At 43.1% G+C, this 18,744-nt stretch overlaps 1 protein-coding gene across 1 annotated transcript in view; it reads right to left on the bottom strand.

The window, feature by feature from the left end:
* Positions 1-1,664, bottom strand: part of LOC145398994 (uncharacterized) — a 32,915-nt gene extending 31,251 nt beyond the window's left edge. The window contains exon 1 of the mRNA XM_080271726.1: positions 1,555-1,664. The gene's annotated coding sequence lies outside the window, so the exon portion shown is untranslated. The remainder of the gene's footprint in view (positions 1-1,554) is intronic.
* Positions 1,665-18,744: the final 17,080 nt, after the last annotated feature.

Genomic DNA, 18,744 nt, shown 5'->3' with positions numbered 1-18,744 from the left:
GAATTTCCGAAAACTAGCTATGTGGCCAGAGAGTTTCATGCCTTGTTTACCTTTATACTATACAGCATATCGGTGTGTGTGTGTGTGTAATTCACCGGGTCGGTCAGGATCACTTGATGATCGTGATCGTCAGCTTTTACCCTCCCGGAAGAGAGCTGAGAGCTCATATAGTCCGATCTAAGGGCAAGGCTGTGACCTTCACACACGCACACACCCGTCCCCTTGCTCAAGGGGGACAGTGACCACCCACTTCGTCAATGAAACTTTTCACAACCTGAGCGAGGCGCGAACTCCCTTCTACCAGATGGCAAGCGAGAACGTTACCACTGCACCAGCGAGCGGTGTGTGTGTGTGTGTGTGTGTGTGTTTTTACCCTAACTTTTTCACGGTCAGAGAAACCCTATTATTTCAGCTAAGGATAAATCATTGACCCCTGAGACAGCTAATAAGAACGAATTGTAGGAGAATGAGTGATAATACTGTTGCCATTTCCCATCTTATCATCCCGACAACTCTCGTATTTTTCCCAATACTGCAAAATTTTATTTAGCTGAGAGTGAGTCATACGGGACTGGGATTATAAATATTGCTACCATTAATCCCCTTACGGTCGAAACAACTCTTAATATTTTATCCCAGGTATCGAGAGACGGTTTTATTCAGCTAAGAGTGAGTTATAAGTGCCTGAGAGTGTTGATGACTTGCGACACTGTGAAACAATAATAATACTAATAATAATAGTCCTTCGTTGTATAGCTGAGGTGTTTGCTTGTTTTATCGTAATGACTAATTCCAGTACTAATCAACCCTGTCTGATATATGGACGAGTCAGATTACGAGATAAAGACGGTATAGATGACAGAAAAATACAGCATACGGATGTTAAGAAAATAAATAACATACAGCTGACAAAGAGATGAAAAAGCTCGATGTGATAACTGGAGATACTGATAACAACGATAACATGCACAAAATACAGATGCTGGTGGGACAGGGTTATCGTAGACAATTGAGGGGTTATAAGAATAGAGACAGAGGAATAAACAGAATACAGATGATACAGGGGTACATAGGTGAGGGATGATAATTGGACACGAGATGATAAATGATAACAGACAAAATATGGTAGAGAGAGGCAGTGACTAGGGATGAAAGGATACACAGATTAGCGATGAGAGAGACACAAATGATAGAATAACACGATAGGGGGGACACAAGATACAGGAGAGAGACAATGAACATAGATAAAAGAGATAGGATTACAAAAAATACTGATGCTACTGAGAAACAGAATGCAAGTGATAGAGGAATATAGAGATTACAGACGCCAGAGACAGAAGCACTTAATGTAGATGATCGAAAGAGAAAAATATAGACGATAGAGACGTTCGTGTAGGCTAACAGAGAAACGGAATATAAAGAGAAATAACAACATAGACGGCAGAGGTATGTTCTTGTGTATTCGTCCTCATTCTACACCACATCCGCGCCACACAAGCACTGGCCGAACCGCAGATCTGTGCGAGAGGTTTCCCTGTGAATCCCAAGACTTACCGCAACGTAGAGCAGACGACTGGCTTCTTGAACACCTCCTGGGCTACCAAGGTCCCGAAGTCCTGTAGAAAGCAAACGACACGAGGCTAGAGTCACAAATATATCCCACTTCAAATCATCCTAGTCGATCCCGCCTCTCACAGCACTCGATGAACGGCTCTGTGACACAACCGGGAGAGCACCACCGCACACCCTCACCGCACGACGTCTGGTGCACTACTGGGTTGCATGTGGCGGGCCGGTGAGTTTTTATGAGGGAATGTGTGTGTATGTGCGTGCGTGTGTGTGTGAGGCTGCCGTCGCTCGCCTGAGAGAGAGAGAGAGAGAGAGAGAGAGAAATGAGAATGTATTGCGCCGGCTTGACCCTCCGAATCCGATGGCGATTTTTCTAGCTTATCCCAACTACTTCCACACGATTTTACTCAGGTGAAGGAGAAAATCAGCCAGTAAATGGATTAATGGGGCCTATTTCTAACCTTCTCACTACAAATGGGTTTCTCTTAGTTAACAAAATCGTCTGGAGTCACTGATTCAGGTGACATCTTTTCTAACTTTAACCCCAGACGATTTCATTCAGCTCAGGGGAGACTTTTTCTAACTAGCGTGGTTAGATATGGCCTTCCTTAGCTCCTTCTCCAGTCAGGGGCTCTCATAAACTCCCAGCCGCTTATTATGTTCAGAATAAATCGCTGAGGAAGAGGTGTTAAGAAATCTCCAACTCCTTTTAGAATACGTCTCTCAGCTTAACCCATTATGTCAACAGTATTACCGTGAACTGAAGTGAGCTGGAATCTTGGGCGGAACTGAGTCCAGGAAAAGGCTGCGTGGTTACGGTAGGGAAGGGAGTCGTGTGAGAGGGAGGGAGGAACATACACACACACACACACACACACATCCAGTACCACCTCGGATTCAATCATCTTTATTCTCACCTTTGACCTGCTACGTTAACAATATTAGCCTATCCTGAACTATTTCTTTTTTTCTTTTTTTCTTTTTTAATAGGATAAGCTGCACTTTCGAGAGGTACTGGGCTGAATCTAGGAACTGGGTGCTTGGTTAGGTTAGGGAAAAGTATCAAACAAGGGAGACAGGGAGGGTGATGGAAGAGAGAGAGAGAGAGTCAGAGGCAGAATCAGAGTCAGAGTCAAAGGTAGGTAGGTAGGTCGGTTGGTAGGCAGGTAGGCGGGTAGATGGAAACAGAACGAAAGAGGCAGAGAAACAGACAGAGAGAGCAACAGCATCAGCATGAGCCGCGTGAGTCACCATACTGGTAAAAATAAGAACATCAGCCGGATAAGGAAGAGGACGCTGTAAATTATCTTCTTTTTTTCCTAGCCAGTTTTGAGATGCATGAATGAAACCAGACCAACAGGCATTCAATTTGCGTGTTTTCAGGTGGCATAGGAAGCTTTGTAACAACTTTTCCTTCTCTATATTTTGCTTATTATGCCTTAACATTCTCCTGAACTGTATAGCTACGTAGTTTTGATGTTGATATTATTTGCTGCATCAATAGCATATGCGAAGGTGATGAATTGGAATATGTAGAATAAATCGCAAAAAATGAGGTGTTAGGACATCCCCAAAGCCACATAAAGTACTTCCCATCGTGCCTTTATATTAGTTTTCTTCCCACACTACCATAAATGCATGGACCACCCGTGTATACAAAGTTAATTACGAGCTAATGAACTTGTGGAACTATAGTGCGTTTGCTCTAGCCTGGCAAATATCCCTAACCCCCTATCAGCTCGGTTTAGCTACTTTTCAGGGTCGATTTGACATGTAACCAAGGAGACTCATTCTTAACCCATTACCAAGGACCATCGAATATCATGCTACCGTGACACCGTATTCAAGCAGTGGAAGTAGCCCAGTCCCGTCAGGTGAAAACAAACCGAGTATAGTGTTTCTTGAGATGCAACAGTTTCTGCCCTACTTGGACCCCCATTTGGACAATTCGCCTCAGTGTGGAACAGTCACATTATAATTAGTATTTTTAATCCAATGATATTCTTAGCTTTTCATTATTGCTTCCACCAGTCGATTTTATTCAGTTTCAGAAGGGCCCCAATCAGCCAAGAGATTAATGAAGGCAAGCTCTAACCCCTGTTGCTGAAACAGCCTGTCCTAACTTGCATAAAATCACCTGAAGTCAGCAATAATACAATGAAATTTCGTCATCGGTGTGAAGTGGTTATGAACATGGTAAAAATTCTTGTCAGTATGAGTTCGATATATAAGGCATCATCGTATTTGTTATTGTTTCTGCTACTGTTATTATTATTATTATTATTATTATTGTTATTATTATTATTATTATTATTATTATTATTATTATTATTATTACTATTATTATTATTATTATTATTATTGGCCATGTGGAGAGGATGGAGGGTGAAAGACTGACGAAGAGAGTGTATGTGAGTGAGGTGGAGGAGGAAAGAGGGAGGGGGAGGCCGAGGATGAGATGGAGAGATGGGGTGGAGAGGTATATGAGAGAGGGGTGTGTGAGTTGGGAGCAGGGGAGTGAAATGGCGGGGGACAGGGCGACTTGGAGGCGATTTGTTTGTGGCCACCCCGAACGGGATTGAGGCGTCTGGCAATAGATAGATAGATAGATTATTATTATTGATGTTTTTGTTGTTGTTGTTGTTGTTGTTGTTGATGATGATGATGTTGTGGCCTCAGGATCATCTGAAACCAGGCAGTTGACCCTCGTGGTTATATTGGTGCCACCACGAGAAGGCGCCACTTACCAGAACCACATCATCGTTCTAAAGGGAATGTCGTCTCTCTAAAGGGAATGTCATCTCTCTAAAGGGAATGTCATCTCTCTAAAGGGGTTGATGGTGCCTCTGTATTTGCTATTCATCCCCCAGAGCCAGGAAGGACTCGCAGCATCACTACAGAATTAATACGAGCGTTGAAAGAATCCACGCCGGCAGTAACTTATGTAAAGTGGGAGGAATTATGCAAATACAGAGAGCAACCCATCCCTTCACCGTCTGGAAGCCTCTGCAGCCCGTCCCACAAACCATACTCTTTTCACTTTAATTTGACCTAAAATTGCCCTCTCTCCATCCTAAATGTTGAGTTCTAGCAGAAGATTAATACTAGAACATCCTGCTTGTCATAATGAACTGCTGTGGAGAGGATGAGAAGACTTAGCATTTTCTTTTCTGCTACTGAACTACGTGAAGTAAGCTCCAAAAGGACGAAAATTTGGTCCAAGTTAGGGTAAAAGAACTATATTTTGTTTTCTTCTTTCCACTATCCTCTATTCTAAAATCGACTTAGCATACTGGCAACTTCGGCACCCTCATCGCGACAGAAGTTGCTACATTATCAGGTCTATTTTTTCAGTAGATAGTCTCCCCTCACGCAGACTGTTATTTTTCCCTTCACTGCCTCCAAACTCTGCTCACCTACCGGCATCTTTTAATACCGATATTTTTTCGTACCTTAATGGCCAAACTTTTAACATTGTCATCGTTTTTTCTCAGCTCAGTAGTGTCCCTTCTTGCAGTCTGTTATTTTTCCATCTGGTACTTAGAGACTAAACTTGCATTCTAGTATATCACCACCACCACCATCACCACCATCTCTATCATCATCATCATCATCATCATCATCTTCTGCTGTTTTTTTTTCTCTCCATCCTTGTCATCTTTTTTCACCATTGTACCTTTCATCTACTTAGAATCCATCTGTCCTCTTTCCCTCTTTCCTTACAATACTCATCCTCTTATATCCTTTCCATTCATCTTCGTCCCCCTCATTCACATTACCTTCGTCCACTTCCTTTTCCATCATCATCACCATCATCATTGCCCTCATTCTTGTTTTCATCTATTCACCTCTTCCCTCACTACTCTCTCCCCTCATTTTCCGCATTCCTTCAGTCTAATTTATTTTCCTTTACCATTGTTTCCCCTCTCATTCCTTTCATTTTCCCCTACCCAGTCTCCTGTCATCATCATCATCAACATCATTCTTCTGTCTTCTTTCCCGTCATCTCTGTTCAGCCTCATTTCTCTCACTTTTCTCTCCTCTCCTTCCTTCCCATCATCATCATCATCATCATCATCATCATCATCATCATCATCCCTATCCCCATATTCTACCCCTTCATCCCCACTTTTCTCTCCTCTCCTTCTTTCCCATAATCATCATCATCATCATCATCATCCCTCTCCCCATATTCTACCCCTTCACGCCCACCAACCCACCTGTTCTCCCCTCGCTCCCCTCACCCCTTCATTCCTTTCTTTGTTTCCCCTTTATCCTGTATTCGCTCCCTCTGTCTTCTTGCTCTTCATTCCCATATTCCGAGAGTTACTTGAATTGTTACCTGCTTGTTACCGGAAAAAGTGTTACCTGAATGAGTGCTGAGTGGGTGTGTTGAGCATTACAGGGATGACTTAGTTTAAATGTTCTTGATAAGTGTTTCCTGGATAAAACCTGAATGAAAATATAATCAGAACTATCATTTTACCAGGATGAAAATGTTATATACCTGAACAAATACTTCACTTCTCGAATTAAGGTTTTAGTGTACGGTCTTATGTAGCAAAAATAATTAAATAATAGAAGGAGCAGTTAGAGAATTAGACACCTGCGCCCTTCACTTTATCTTCGAGCCGTGCATTCAGTCAGATCGGAACTGGTTAAGTTGACCATGCTCTGTGACCCTGACCTTTGACCGTTTGTTCTCAAAATCTTATATCTTCATGCTTGGCTGGTTCTCAGGTTTTCCAACTAGTTTTGACCAAATCTAATAAATTTTATTTATTTATTACATATAATTGATCATTGACTTCGTCTTTGAATTTTGATTGAAAAGTCAGATACTTTAATCCTTGCCTAACCCTGAACTCTTCTACAATATTTGATTTAAATACGATAAAACTATTTAAGTTCGACTAATCATTTGGCCCTGACCTTTGAACTGTTGTTCTCAAAAACATGAAAGAAACCAAGGCTGACTCTCAACCCCTGTAGGCTACTAATCACGCAGTGACACACACCGGTAGAATTTAAGCCTTGTCTAGTCACGGTGACCGTTGACTGACTGTTTCGTCCATGCCTTTCTTTCAACCTTTCCAAAAAGCATGCCCTAAGTTGGATCAAGTTGTTCAAGTTAACCTTGCCATATATCCTTTACCTGTGACTTGGACGTTTGACTGGTTGTTCTAAGATGGAATCCCTTCATCCTTGCTTTACCTTCAACCTTTCCACCATGTTCTGTCTAGGTCAAATAGAAATCATTTACAGCTGACTTTTCCATGTAACTTTGGCCGTTGACAAATCGACCAAGAACAATATGTAAATCCCATGAATGGCCTTCAACTTTTTCACAAAGTTTAGTCCAAATCGGATCAGAACTCTTTTAGTTATTCTGTTTGCAAGCAGACACACACATGACTCGAACTTTGACGTTGTCTTGTGATTCTGACCTTTGTTCTGAAACTCAATTCCCTTCGTCCTTACTTTTCCCACCACCCTTCGACTTAGTTTGTTCTAAATAGGATGAAAGCTGTTGATGTTGATTTCGCCATATTACCTTGACTATTGACCTACTGGGCTTACTAATACAGAACTCCTAATGGACTCTCACCTTCGCTTACCCGCAGTTCCCCCACCACATTTGGTTAAATTCAGAACTATGCACTAAGAATTATGGTGCTAAAACACACACACACACACACACACACACACACACACACATCAGACAGAAAACTCCGGATGTTGTGGTGTGTGATATTACAGGAAGAGGGCAGGTGGTGGTGGTGGTAGTGGTGGTGGTGATGTATAAGGAGGAGGAGGAGGAGGAGGAGGCGAAGTAAAAACAGGACATGGAAGGGAGGAAAGAAGAAAAGGGTGGACAATCTGGAAAGAAAGGAGAAGAAAATAGGGGAAAAAAAAAAAAGGAAGAGTGAAGATAAAACGTAATGAAGGAATATAGGAGACACAGGGAAGAGGAAGAGAAGAATGAAAAAAGTCACAGAGGAAGGAAGGGAGAAAAGGAAGTAGGGAATGAAGAAAGAAAGGGTAGGAGTGAAGGAACGAGGAAAACAATGAACGGTAGGTGAATGAAATATGTGAATGAAATGATGATGAAAGCGAAAAAGGAAAAATATTGATGGTTATGAAGGAACTGCAGTAAAAAAAAAAAAATCACAAAGAAATGGGAGACAAAATATAGAAAAAAAAGAAGACAAAAGGAAGATAAGTGGAGAAGCGGGTGAGGAAAAAAAATAATAAGATCGATAAAGAGCATGTGAGAGAGAGAGAGAGAGAGAGAGAGAGAGAGAGAGAGAGAGAGAGAGAGAGACTTCTGACCACTTCACTACGACGACACATTATACTTGGGACCTCCAGACAATACCATCTATCTATCGAGCTATCTATCTATCTGTCTATCTATTTAACTTCGAGATAATGTGCATCACTTAAGAGGTAGATGGAGAATACGACCGCCTTCTCTTCGGCTGTCAGAAAGCTCCCTAACATCTCTTTTAAAGCGATTTATAATGCTCTTTACCCCTTAGCATCCCACTCTGTGTTACTTAAATCTTTCTAATACCGTCATAGTCTGCATAATTAACGTACCCAAGGATATTAAAAACTCATATCCAAAAATAAATCGCTATGGAGGAGGTGATACGGAGCTTTCTTAACCGATGATAATATGGGTCCATAACTTTGCCCTTTATTCTCGTCGGTCAAGGAAGCTCCCTAACACCTCTTCCTTAGCGATTTATTTTAAGTTATGGCTGGTTAGTATCCTTGGGACGTTATGTATGTAAAGTGAGGCGTCATTATGAGGATTTATATAACACTATAAGGTGTAATAAGCAAAATAAATAGCAAAGGAAAAGGTGTCACGGAGCTTCCTTCACCGACGAGAGTGCCCGCTTATGAGTCTGTTTCCATCTGACAAGGATCCGTAACTCCTTTTGACTCGGTGCGTGGCCGGCTGTAGTGAGGATGGAGGGTAAGTCTGACCAGTAACCAAGGAGACTCATCCCTACCTTATAACTAGGGTTCTTTGAATATCATGCTACCTCAGCTTAGTAAGAAAGTTATTGGATTGACCCAGTTCCTTTAGATGAAAATAAAGTAGCTAATAGACCCATTATTTTATTAAGTAACTCCTAATCTGAATAAAAAATAAATAAAATAAAAGGTGAAAGAACATACAGAAAAAAGTAATAAAGATTTGAATATTGAATGAAGAAGTGAAAGAGAAAGAATAAATGGGAAATAGATGGAGAAAATAAGGAAGAAAAGGGAAAAGGAGAGAGAGAAGGAGAGGGTAAAGGAAAGGAGGTTTTAAAGAGAGGGAGACTTGTGCTTAAAGGAGTAGAAAGATAAGAGGTGATGAGGCAGTAAAGAGGGTCAGAGGAGGAGAGGGATTAGAGGGAAGATTAAGAGGAGGAGGAAAGAGAGTGGAGAGAAAGGGAGAGGAGGAGAAGGAGGAGGAGGAGGAGGAGGAGGAAGAAGAGGGAGAATGAAGAGAAAGGAAAAAAGAATTAGAGAGGGAAGAATGAGGAAGGCAGTGAGGAACAGTGAAGGTAATACAACATCAAGTGAGAGAGGAGGAAAAAGGAGAAAGAAGAGAAAGGGGAGAGAAAGGAACAGAAAGAAGATGAAGAGAAATCAAAGGAAAAAGGTGGAATAGTGGAAAGAGAAGAGATGTGAGAAAAGAAAGAGAAAGAAAGAGAGGCCTGAGAAGGAAGAGAGAAGGAGGGAGACAGGAAAGTATGCAAAGGAGAGATGAAGAGAGAGAGAGAGAGAGAGAGAGAGAGAGAGAGAGAGAGAGAGAGAGAGAGAGAGAGAAATAAAACTAGTATTCAGAGTAGAAATTCTCCATCCTTCTTTATAAGGATCGTTCTCTCTTTAATTTGTCTGTCTCTAAGGAAACACCACTCTTTTGTCTCGTTAATTCTCTCTCTCTCTCTCTCTCTCTCTCTCTCTCTCTCTCTCTCTCTCTCTCTCTCTCTCTCTCTCTCTCTCTCTCTCTTTCATCCCCTCCAACTATCTCCACCACACTTTTTTTCTCATCCCTTGCTCTTACTTCTTTTTTTCTCCCCTATTTTTCCTATTTTTTTTCTCTCGTACTCTCCACTTACTTATTTTTTTCTTTCGTCTCTCTTACTTCCTACTGCTTTCACTAACTTTATTCTTTCTTTCTAAATTTTCTCCCTTTTTTCCTTCTCCTTCCCTACTTTCTCTCCTTAACTCATTTCCCGTTTTCTCATTTCCACTTGTCATCAGTCACCGTTTTTTGGTACTGTCCCTAAATATAACCACTTCCACTCAACCATCAACTCCATCACCTCTCAGTCCTCCCTCTCAACCTACTCCCTACCACCTATCCCACTCACCAGTCACTCCCTACCTCTGTTCTCCTCCTGTTCTACTCCCTACCCTACTCTCTATCCCATTTCCACTCCTTGCCCCACTCCCACTCTCATTCCCAGCCCCACTCCCACTCCCTGTCTCCACTCACTCCACTCACTCCCAGCCATCACTGCTACTCCCTCCCACCACTCCTACCCACTACCCCACTCCTACTCCCTTCTCCACTCCTACTGCCTACCCCCACTCCCGACCAGCACTCCCACTCCCTATCCCACTCCCACTCCACCAGCCTCCCACTCCCTCTTCTTCCGATGCATATCACGTAGGGAGCAAGCCCAGAGCGACGTCGTTAGGCAGTCATTGTTATTGTTGTGGCTGTGGCTGTGGTGAAGGTGATTTTTTTGCTGTATTTCTTTCATTCGCTATCTCCTGTAAAAAATTCTCAGGTTTATTTTTCTCTCTTTCCCTCCTTTCGTTATTATTCTTTTCACTTCTTTCTTTCTTTCTATCTTTTCTTCTTTCTTTCTTTCTTTCTTTCTATCTTTTCTTCTTTCTTTCTTTCTTTCTTTCTATCTTTTCTTCTTTCTTTCTTTCTTTCTTTCTTTTCCTTCTTTGTTATACCTTTTTCCTGTCGGCTTTGGTTAGACTGATGATTAGGGAAACGCTCTGCCAATCTAATCTTAGTCTCATAGAACAGATATCGTGGCCACAGACTATAACATACGACCTTGAAAGAGCGATAAATCTGTTGCTGCTGATATCTGTATTCTTACTTGTCACTACCACTCCTCTTGTCACTACCACTCCCTCACTTTTTACCATTCACATATCTCACACCACTGCCACCTTACTTCCGCCTCCTCCTCCTCCTCTCTTTGTTCACCTTTACATTTCCTCCTTCATCCTTCTATTGTCAGTCTCTCACGTACTTCCACTCCTACCTCATGCTTCTACACCTACCTCATAACTCCACCCACATTCTCCCTCCCTACCACCACTCTACCACTTACACCCACTCCATTCACACACTCCACCCTTTCCCAGTCTCTCAGCCACTCTCACACTTTTCTCCCTCTCTTCCTCTCTCCCATTCTTTGCTCATTTGCACTTCATTCATATACTCCAATGCCTCCTTCTCCCACTCCTTCCTTCGTACTCCCATTGCTCCAATACCTCCCTCACTCCCATTCAGTTCACACACTCCTTCACCTTTGTCGCTCCCTCACGCACACAAACTCCTCCATTCTTATTCTCATTACTCATATACTTTCCTCACTCATGTTCTACCAATACCCCAACTCCACCTGTCTACATACCCCCATTCCACTTTCTCTACTTCACTCCCAACTCCACGGCCCATATATTTTACCTCGCTCACTTTCTCACCCTCCCTCATATACACCTATTCCAGCCTCACACTCCCTCACCTCCTGTCCTTTCCTCCACTCCCTTACTTCCTTATCTACTGCCACTGTTCCTTTACCTTCCTCACTTACTTTCATTTCATCTTCACACTCCTTCACCAGTTCTACCCTCCTCCCTCACTCCCAGCCCCTCACCCTGCCTCATCATCTCCCATCATCTGTCCTTAAACTCCCTCACTCCCACTCCAACACACTCCCCTCCCCCGTCACTTTCCCCCCACACACTCCCTCAAGTAATGCTCCCACCCCACTCACACACTCCCTTGCCAATTCTACCTCCCTGTAACACAATAATAACATTTAAAAGTCGATTGGATAAATATTTGACTTCGATTACCCAGTTCAACACGTTCATGGCTACACAAGAAGTTAGGTCAATTTTCACTAATAGATTAAATTAGTGTGTAGGATAGATTTTTTTTCATTCAGTCTCCCCTATTAAATTTCCAAGGCAGTTTTTCTATGTTGTACGGTGATCCTTACTTTTCCTGCCGGTTTAAGCTGGAGGGATTGGTGGGTGGAGGGAGCCTTATTGCTTTACTATCTTTTTCTTCAGTTCATACTATTAGATATAATAGTCATTGTTTTCTTTGTAACGAACAGCCCCGAAAGGATTATTAGATTTATTGCTATTAGCTTCCCTTTGTTAGTGGTAGGTGGGGGCCTCACCATCCACTCACTCGATGTAGTGCAGCTCTCTTGTGACTGTCCTTTCTTCTCTCCTGCTTTCCTTCCGTCCTCTTCTGTCTTTCGTTCCTTCATTCTTTCGTCTTCCTTATGCCTATGGGTAACTCTACACTGAGTGACGAGCCAAATGGTTTCCTATACACCAGGAAACCATTCACTACGCTGGGTGGTAACCATTTAACCATATTATGGCGCCTGGTGGTTTAGTGGGAAATTAAGGCGCTCCAATCGGACTGAGCCTGTACAGGTGTATATCCATGGGGTGGTCTGGGTTTATTGCTCACGTAATGCCACTCAGGGATGAGTGAGGCTGGTCACACTCATCTTAAATGTCAGGACCAACTTGCCTAGCCCCGGGTTCCTACGCTCCTCGCTCCTCATTGGGCAACGCAGGATTAGATGATGATGATGATGCCTTCCTTTGTAGCCTTCTTCTTTGCATTCCCTCTCTGCCACTCCCTCCCCCTCCCTTCCCCATTCCCACTCCATTCACACACTCCCTCACCTGCTCACCCTCCCTTCCTCCCCCCTCCCTCACCTACTCCACCTCCCTTCCTCCCCCGTCCCTCACCTACACCACCTCCCTTTCTCCCCCTTCCTCACCTACACCACCTCCCTTCCTCCCCCCTCCCTCACCTACTCCACCTCTCTTTCTCCCCCTCCCTCACCTACTCCACCTTCCTTCTTCCCCCTCCCTCACCAACTCCACCCCTTTTCCTCCCCTCTTCCACACCTACTACACCTCCACATCTCTTCTTTCCCCCTCTCTCACCTACTTCACCTCCCTTCCTCCCCTTCCCTCACCTACTCCACCTCCCTTCCTCCACCCTCCCTCACCTACTCCACCTCCCTTCCTCTCCTTCGCTCACATACTGCACCTCCCTTCCTCCACCCACCCTCACCTACTCCACCTCCCCTCCACCCCCCTCCCTCACCTACTCCTCCTCCCTTCCTCCCTCACCTACTCCTCCTCCCTTCCTCTCTCACCCTCCCCTCCCTCACCCTGCCTCCTCAGCACCCTGCCTCAGCCAAGCGTGACCTACTCTGCCCTATAATAATGTAAATATTTCAGGCAATGTCCGCTTGGTGCCACTCAGGAGTCAATAACTCAATAGCTGACCCGGTTTATATTCGTCTACCCTCGCTTTTCCTCAGCAGGCTTGCTTAGGTGTGTTTTTATTCTCATTTCTCTGTTGGTTTGTGTCTCTTTGTCGTTTTGTCTGTTTGAATGTCTGTATTTATGCATGTCCGTTTCTGTATGTATTTGTTTCATTCATTCATTTTCTCTCTCTCTCTCTCTCTCTCTCTCTCTCTCTCTCTCTCTCTCTCTCTCTCTCTCTCTCTCTCTCTCTCTCTCTCTCTGTTGTATCCTTCCATTTTACTTGGAACAAAATGGAACTATTTATTTTTATTAAGACCGGAACACCTGGCTTGGACCTTGGGCCGTAAAGTCTGTGTGGTCTGTGTATGTTCACCTGTACAAACTCTCTCTCTCTCTCTCTCTCTCTCTCTCTCTCTCTTTCTCTCGTCCCCCACCTCCATCCCTTTACAGCAGGTGAGGGTGGTAGGGAAAGACACGGCTCCCTTTATTGCCCGTCATAACTGTTTCCCCGTCTCCTTTTTTCTCTCCCTACCTTTGTGCATTTCTATTTTTCGTGTCCAGGTGTGGGTGAGGGGGACGTCGTGAGGGAGGGTGTGAGAGAGTGCTGTGTGTGTGTGTGTGTGTGTGTGTGTGTGTGTGTGTGTGGCTGATGGTGTGGGTGTCGATGAAGGTGTGGGTGAAGGGCAGAGCTTGAGGGAAGTCGGTGTGAAGGTGGGTGATGGTGGTGTGAGAGAGGGTGATGGTGGAATGGATGTGAGTGAGAGTGATGATGGTTTGGGTGTGGATGATGATGGTGATGTTGGTAATGGCGGTGTGGGTGTGATGGTGGTGTGGGTAATGGTGGTGTGGGTGTGGCTGTGTGTGTGTGTGGGAAGTGATGGCAGCGTGAGTGAGTGTAACAGTGATGTGGGTGTTGGTGCGGGTTTGTGTGATGATAGTGTGGATGGATACAAATGATGTTGGTGTGGGTGTGGGTGATGTGGAGAAGGATGGTTGTGGTATGAGTTACTGTGGGGAGGATGTAGGTGACGATGAATGTGGGGATGGGTTGGGTGTGGATTGAGTGTACAGTAGGTGACAGTAGGTTGGGTGTAGGTTTGCATGTGAGCGACAGTAGGAATATCCTGGGTGATGGTGGTGTGGATGTGGGTGTAGATGTGGGTGTAGATGTGGGTGTGGATGTGGGTGTAGATGTGGGTGTGGATGCTGGTGTGGATTGTGTGGGTGGTAGTGGTGTGGATGTTGGTGAGAGTGGGAGTGGATGTAGGTAATGGTGAGGTAGGGATGGGGAAGGTATTAGGGACTGAATGATGGTGGTGTGGATGGATATGAATGACAGTGATGTGGGAGTGGGTGATGATAGTGTGGATGTGGATGTGAATGATGGTGATGTAGGTGGGTGTGGTGGTAGTGTGAGTGTGGGTGATGGTAGTACTGATGTGAATGATGGTGGTGTAGATGTGAATGGTGGTGTGGGTGTGGGTGATGATAGTGTGGTTGTGGACGATGGGGATGAGGGTGATGGAGGAAATGGTGTAAGGAAACGCACACACACGTAAGATATAAACTGCTTCCTAAGATTACTGCTGCTGTCCTCTTTGAATGACCGACTGCGTGACTAATGATGTTCTCAGTTACACACACACAGGTAATAGTTTGCACTGAGAAGGTGGCTATAAAATTAAAACACCTTTGTAAGTGAAAATCTTAAGAACGTTGATATTAATAATGGTCAGTACAAGCAACTATAGATAATGATGAAAAAATTCAAAGTTTACAGTTGGTGAAAATAATATAACATCGGCATTATCAAGGGTAGTAGTAGTAGTAGTAGTAATAGTAATAGTGAATATAAAAGTAATAATTCTGATCACTGCACACTCATCTTGCCAGGAAACAGAAACCAAACCGCATGACGACAGCCACAGATGCGGTCATTGCTCCCTACTGAAGCTGTCCAAAGCCGGATTAGTTCTTATTTCGGGCCTGGAGAGCTTAGTCCTTTGAAGGGCTTGATATTTCCTCGACTAAACATATATCGTCCAGCAGCTGACAAACAAAATACCCAAGTGAGGCCTTCTTCCTCTAACAAATTGATATATACTTAGAGGACATAGTTTCTTAATACAGGGTTGTTTCTTCTTCAGTGGTCTAGTGGTTAATTAATCGGGCTTGAATCGGCCATACCTTACGCTCAGTAGTTCGAATCCTAGAGATGGCTGGAAGTTTCTAGAGGTGGAAGTATCTCTGGAAGCAGCTCTGTCCGTCTGTCGTTTAGTAGCGATTTTTTCGGAAACAAGGTGCCTCATTCATGTAAACTTTTAGCGAGTTTAGAGAGGCCCCATATTAGAGCCCTGAAGCTCCCTCATCTCTACAGTACTCTCGGAATTCTATCGTGTAGAGGCTTAGGTCGGTCTCTTAAACCTCTATGTTCCTGACTTGGCCTAGCCTAGTGTCCCTATGTCCCGAAAGGACTTACCGACTGTATGCTAACTTTTTTTTTCATATTTTCAAACATTTATTACCCTCTTTAACGTCAAAATCTGATACCATTTTTTCCTAATGAACCCTACATTCTTACTTATTATTTATTATTATTATTATTATTATTATTATTATTATTATTATTATTTGCAGACTAATTTACCTGAACTGAACGTTATTTATTTTATGAAACTATCTTCCCCAGAATTTAGGTGGCATTATTATAACTGATCTGTTCCTCCTCACTCACTGTTGAATTCTTATTGATATTTTCATAGCAATAGGGTCCATTTTTTACCTCTTCTTCTCGATGACCTCCTGTTAGATTCCATTTATTACTACCAGGAAAGATCTGTCATGATAAGTAGGCTGGAAACAGTCTCCATATGCCTCTTCAGTACAGTGACATCTTTCATTAATCATTACTTAGACGCATTATTTTTCATGTCAGAGAGAGTATGCATTTAAGGGTCCTATTCTAAGTGGCATTGTAGGCTTGGCAGCACTTGTTTCTTAGCGATTTATTCTGGATATTACGCACTAGTAGTTTCTTTTGTGTTATTTGCATCTTTTGTTTACATTGGTTGCCTTGGTAATATACAGAAGGATATTGAGGTGTAATGTACAGGATAAATCGCTAAAGAAAAGGTGTTACAGAATCTCCCAAGGCACCTATAATACGAATACAAAAATAAAAGTGCTGCAACCTCTCACATCGTTATTTTCCCTCCCACTATTACGAAACTAACTCTGCGTACTTTTTTTTTTTTTTTACCTACGAAACCAGCACATCATTTCTCCTAGTACTGTGAATGTAGCAAAACGTTTTTCTCACTCATTCGAAATTAACAAAACGTATTTCTTACTGTTACGAAATTAGGAAGGCGTTTTTCTCACTCTTACGAAATTGGCAAGGCGTTTTTCTCACTCTTACGAAATTGGCACAGCGTTTTTTCTCACTCTTACGAAATTGGCAAAACGTTTTTCTCTTACGAAATTAGCAAAACGTTTTCTCACTCTTACGATATTAGCAGAACGTTTTTCGGAAATCCCTCACACTTACGCGAAACTAGCACAGACATTTTCCACACGGCTCTCACGCTCCTAGTAACCCCAGCACAGTAATTTTCACACGGTTAGGTAGCAGTCACGGCATTTATTACGCTCTTCCGCATCTAATAGCATTTTCTCTTATCCTTTCAACATTAACGCAGCATTTTTCACATAATTTTACTAATCAAGAAGTTTTTTTTCTTCCTTTTTACACTAACGAAACTAGCACATCATATGTACAAAACTAGCACAGCATAATATTTACGAAACTAGCACAGGATATTTACGAAACTAGCACAGCATATTTACGAAAACAGCACAGAATATTTACGAACTCGGCACAGCATACTTACGAAACTAGCACAGCATATTTACGAAACTAGCACAACATATTTACGAAACTAGCACAACATATTTACGAAACTAGCACAGCATATTTACGAAACTAGCATAGCATATTTACAAAACTAGCACATCATTTTTACGAAACTAGCGCAAAATTTTTCAGAGTGTTACGAAACTAGCACACAACGTTTATCAGGAGGCCCCTTTGACAAACACCCGCCTGGCTGCGATTGGGTTAAAATTTAGGAGAAAACGTGAGGCGCGACCCCAAGGCCTCTCTCTCTCTCTCTCTCTCTCTCTCTCTCTCTCTCTCTCTCTCTCTCACGACCGTGCACCCCTCTCATCCAACTCTATTTTCTTTTTCCTTCCTCTAATTCATTTTTCATATTGCCTTCCTTCCATCTTTTCTCTCTCTCTCTCTCTCTCTCTCTCTCTCTCTCTCTCTCTCTCTCTCTCTCTCTCTCTCTCTCATACACACACACACACACACACACACACACACACACAACGCAAAATCATTCTTGGTATCCTCGAATCCGATTTTCATTTCCCTCATCTTTTCTTCCTTTTCTTCCTTCCTTCCTTTTTATTATTTAATTTTTCCTCCTTCGCTTCGTCTGTGTGTCTGTTCTATGTCTGTTTTTCTGTCTGTCTGCCTGTCTGTCTGTCTGTCTGTCTGTCTCTGTCTCTGTCTCTGTCTCTCTCTCTCTCTCTCTCTCTCTACATCCCTCACTCCCTCTTGCTCCACATTCACGGCATTAAAGAGGAGTTGTGGAATTGACAGTGGAGTGAATATGAGGCTGAAGTGGAATGCAGTTGAGGTGGAGGTATGGAGTAGGTGTGGAGTGGGAGTGGATGAAATATAAAGTGAATGGATGGTGTAGTGAATGTGAGGAGGGATATGTATGACCGTGAGATGGATTAGGAATGGAGTGGTGAGGGGGAGTGTGATTGTGTGTGTGTGTGTGTGTGTGTGTGTGTGAGAGAGAGAGAGAGAGGAGAAAATAACTGATTGATTTACTGACTGTATATGAGTAACTGCAACATGAGAAGTTAAGCTGGAAATGAGAAAATGAATGGGAATATGACGAGTGGAAAGAGTGGCTGCTACAGAGGAAATGAAAGTGAAGACGAGAGTAAGAATGAGAGACGAAGATGACAGACTGTGTAGAATGTCGTGTGTGAATATGAGTGAGTGGGAGTAGGTGTGGGAAGGTGCATGGTATGTGAAAGTGACTGTAGGAATGTGTGTTAGTGAGTGAGAAAGAAATGAGCATGTGAGTGGCTGTAGATAGTTTGGTTGTGTGTGTGTGTGTGTGTGTGTGTGTGTGTGTGTGTGTGTGTGTGTGTGTGTGTGTGTGTGTGTGTGTGTGTGTGTGAGTGAATTAGTGAGTGAGTGAGTGAGTGAGTGAGTGAGCGAGTGAGTGAGTGAGTGAGGAAGGGAGGGAGTGTGTGAGAGTGAGTTACTGTGATTGGTAGGAGATAAGTGAACACCAGAACATTCATCTGAACACTCTGAACACTGATAAATATCTGAGTACCCTTTCTGAACACTTAGTCATCCAATAATGCCTCCATCTGAACAATGAACGAAGAAATTGAACACTCACTTGAACATCCACATATACACTCACCTGAACACTGAATTAAATACACACACACACACACACACACACACACACACACACACACACACACACACACACACACACACACACACAC

The sequence above is a fragment of the Coenobita brevimanus genome, chromosome 5 (genome assembly GCF_032717465.1).
Source record: "Coenobita brevimanus isolate Jiangsu-jjx chromosome 5, ASM3271746v2, whole genome shotgun sequence".
Classification (NCBI taxonomy): domain Eukaryota; kingdom Metazoa; phylum Arthropoda; class Malacostraca; order Decapoda; family Coenobitidae; genus Coenobita; species Coenobita brevimanus.
This window is presented reverse-complemented; position numbering and strand designations above follow the sequence as displayed.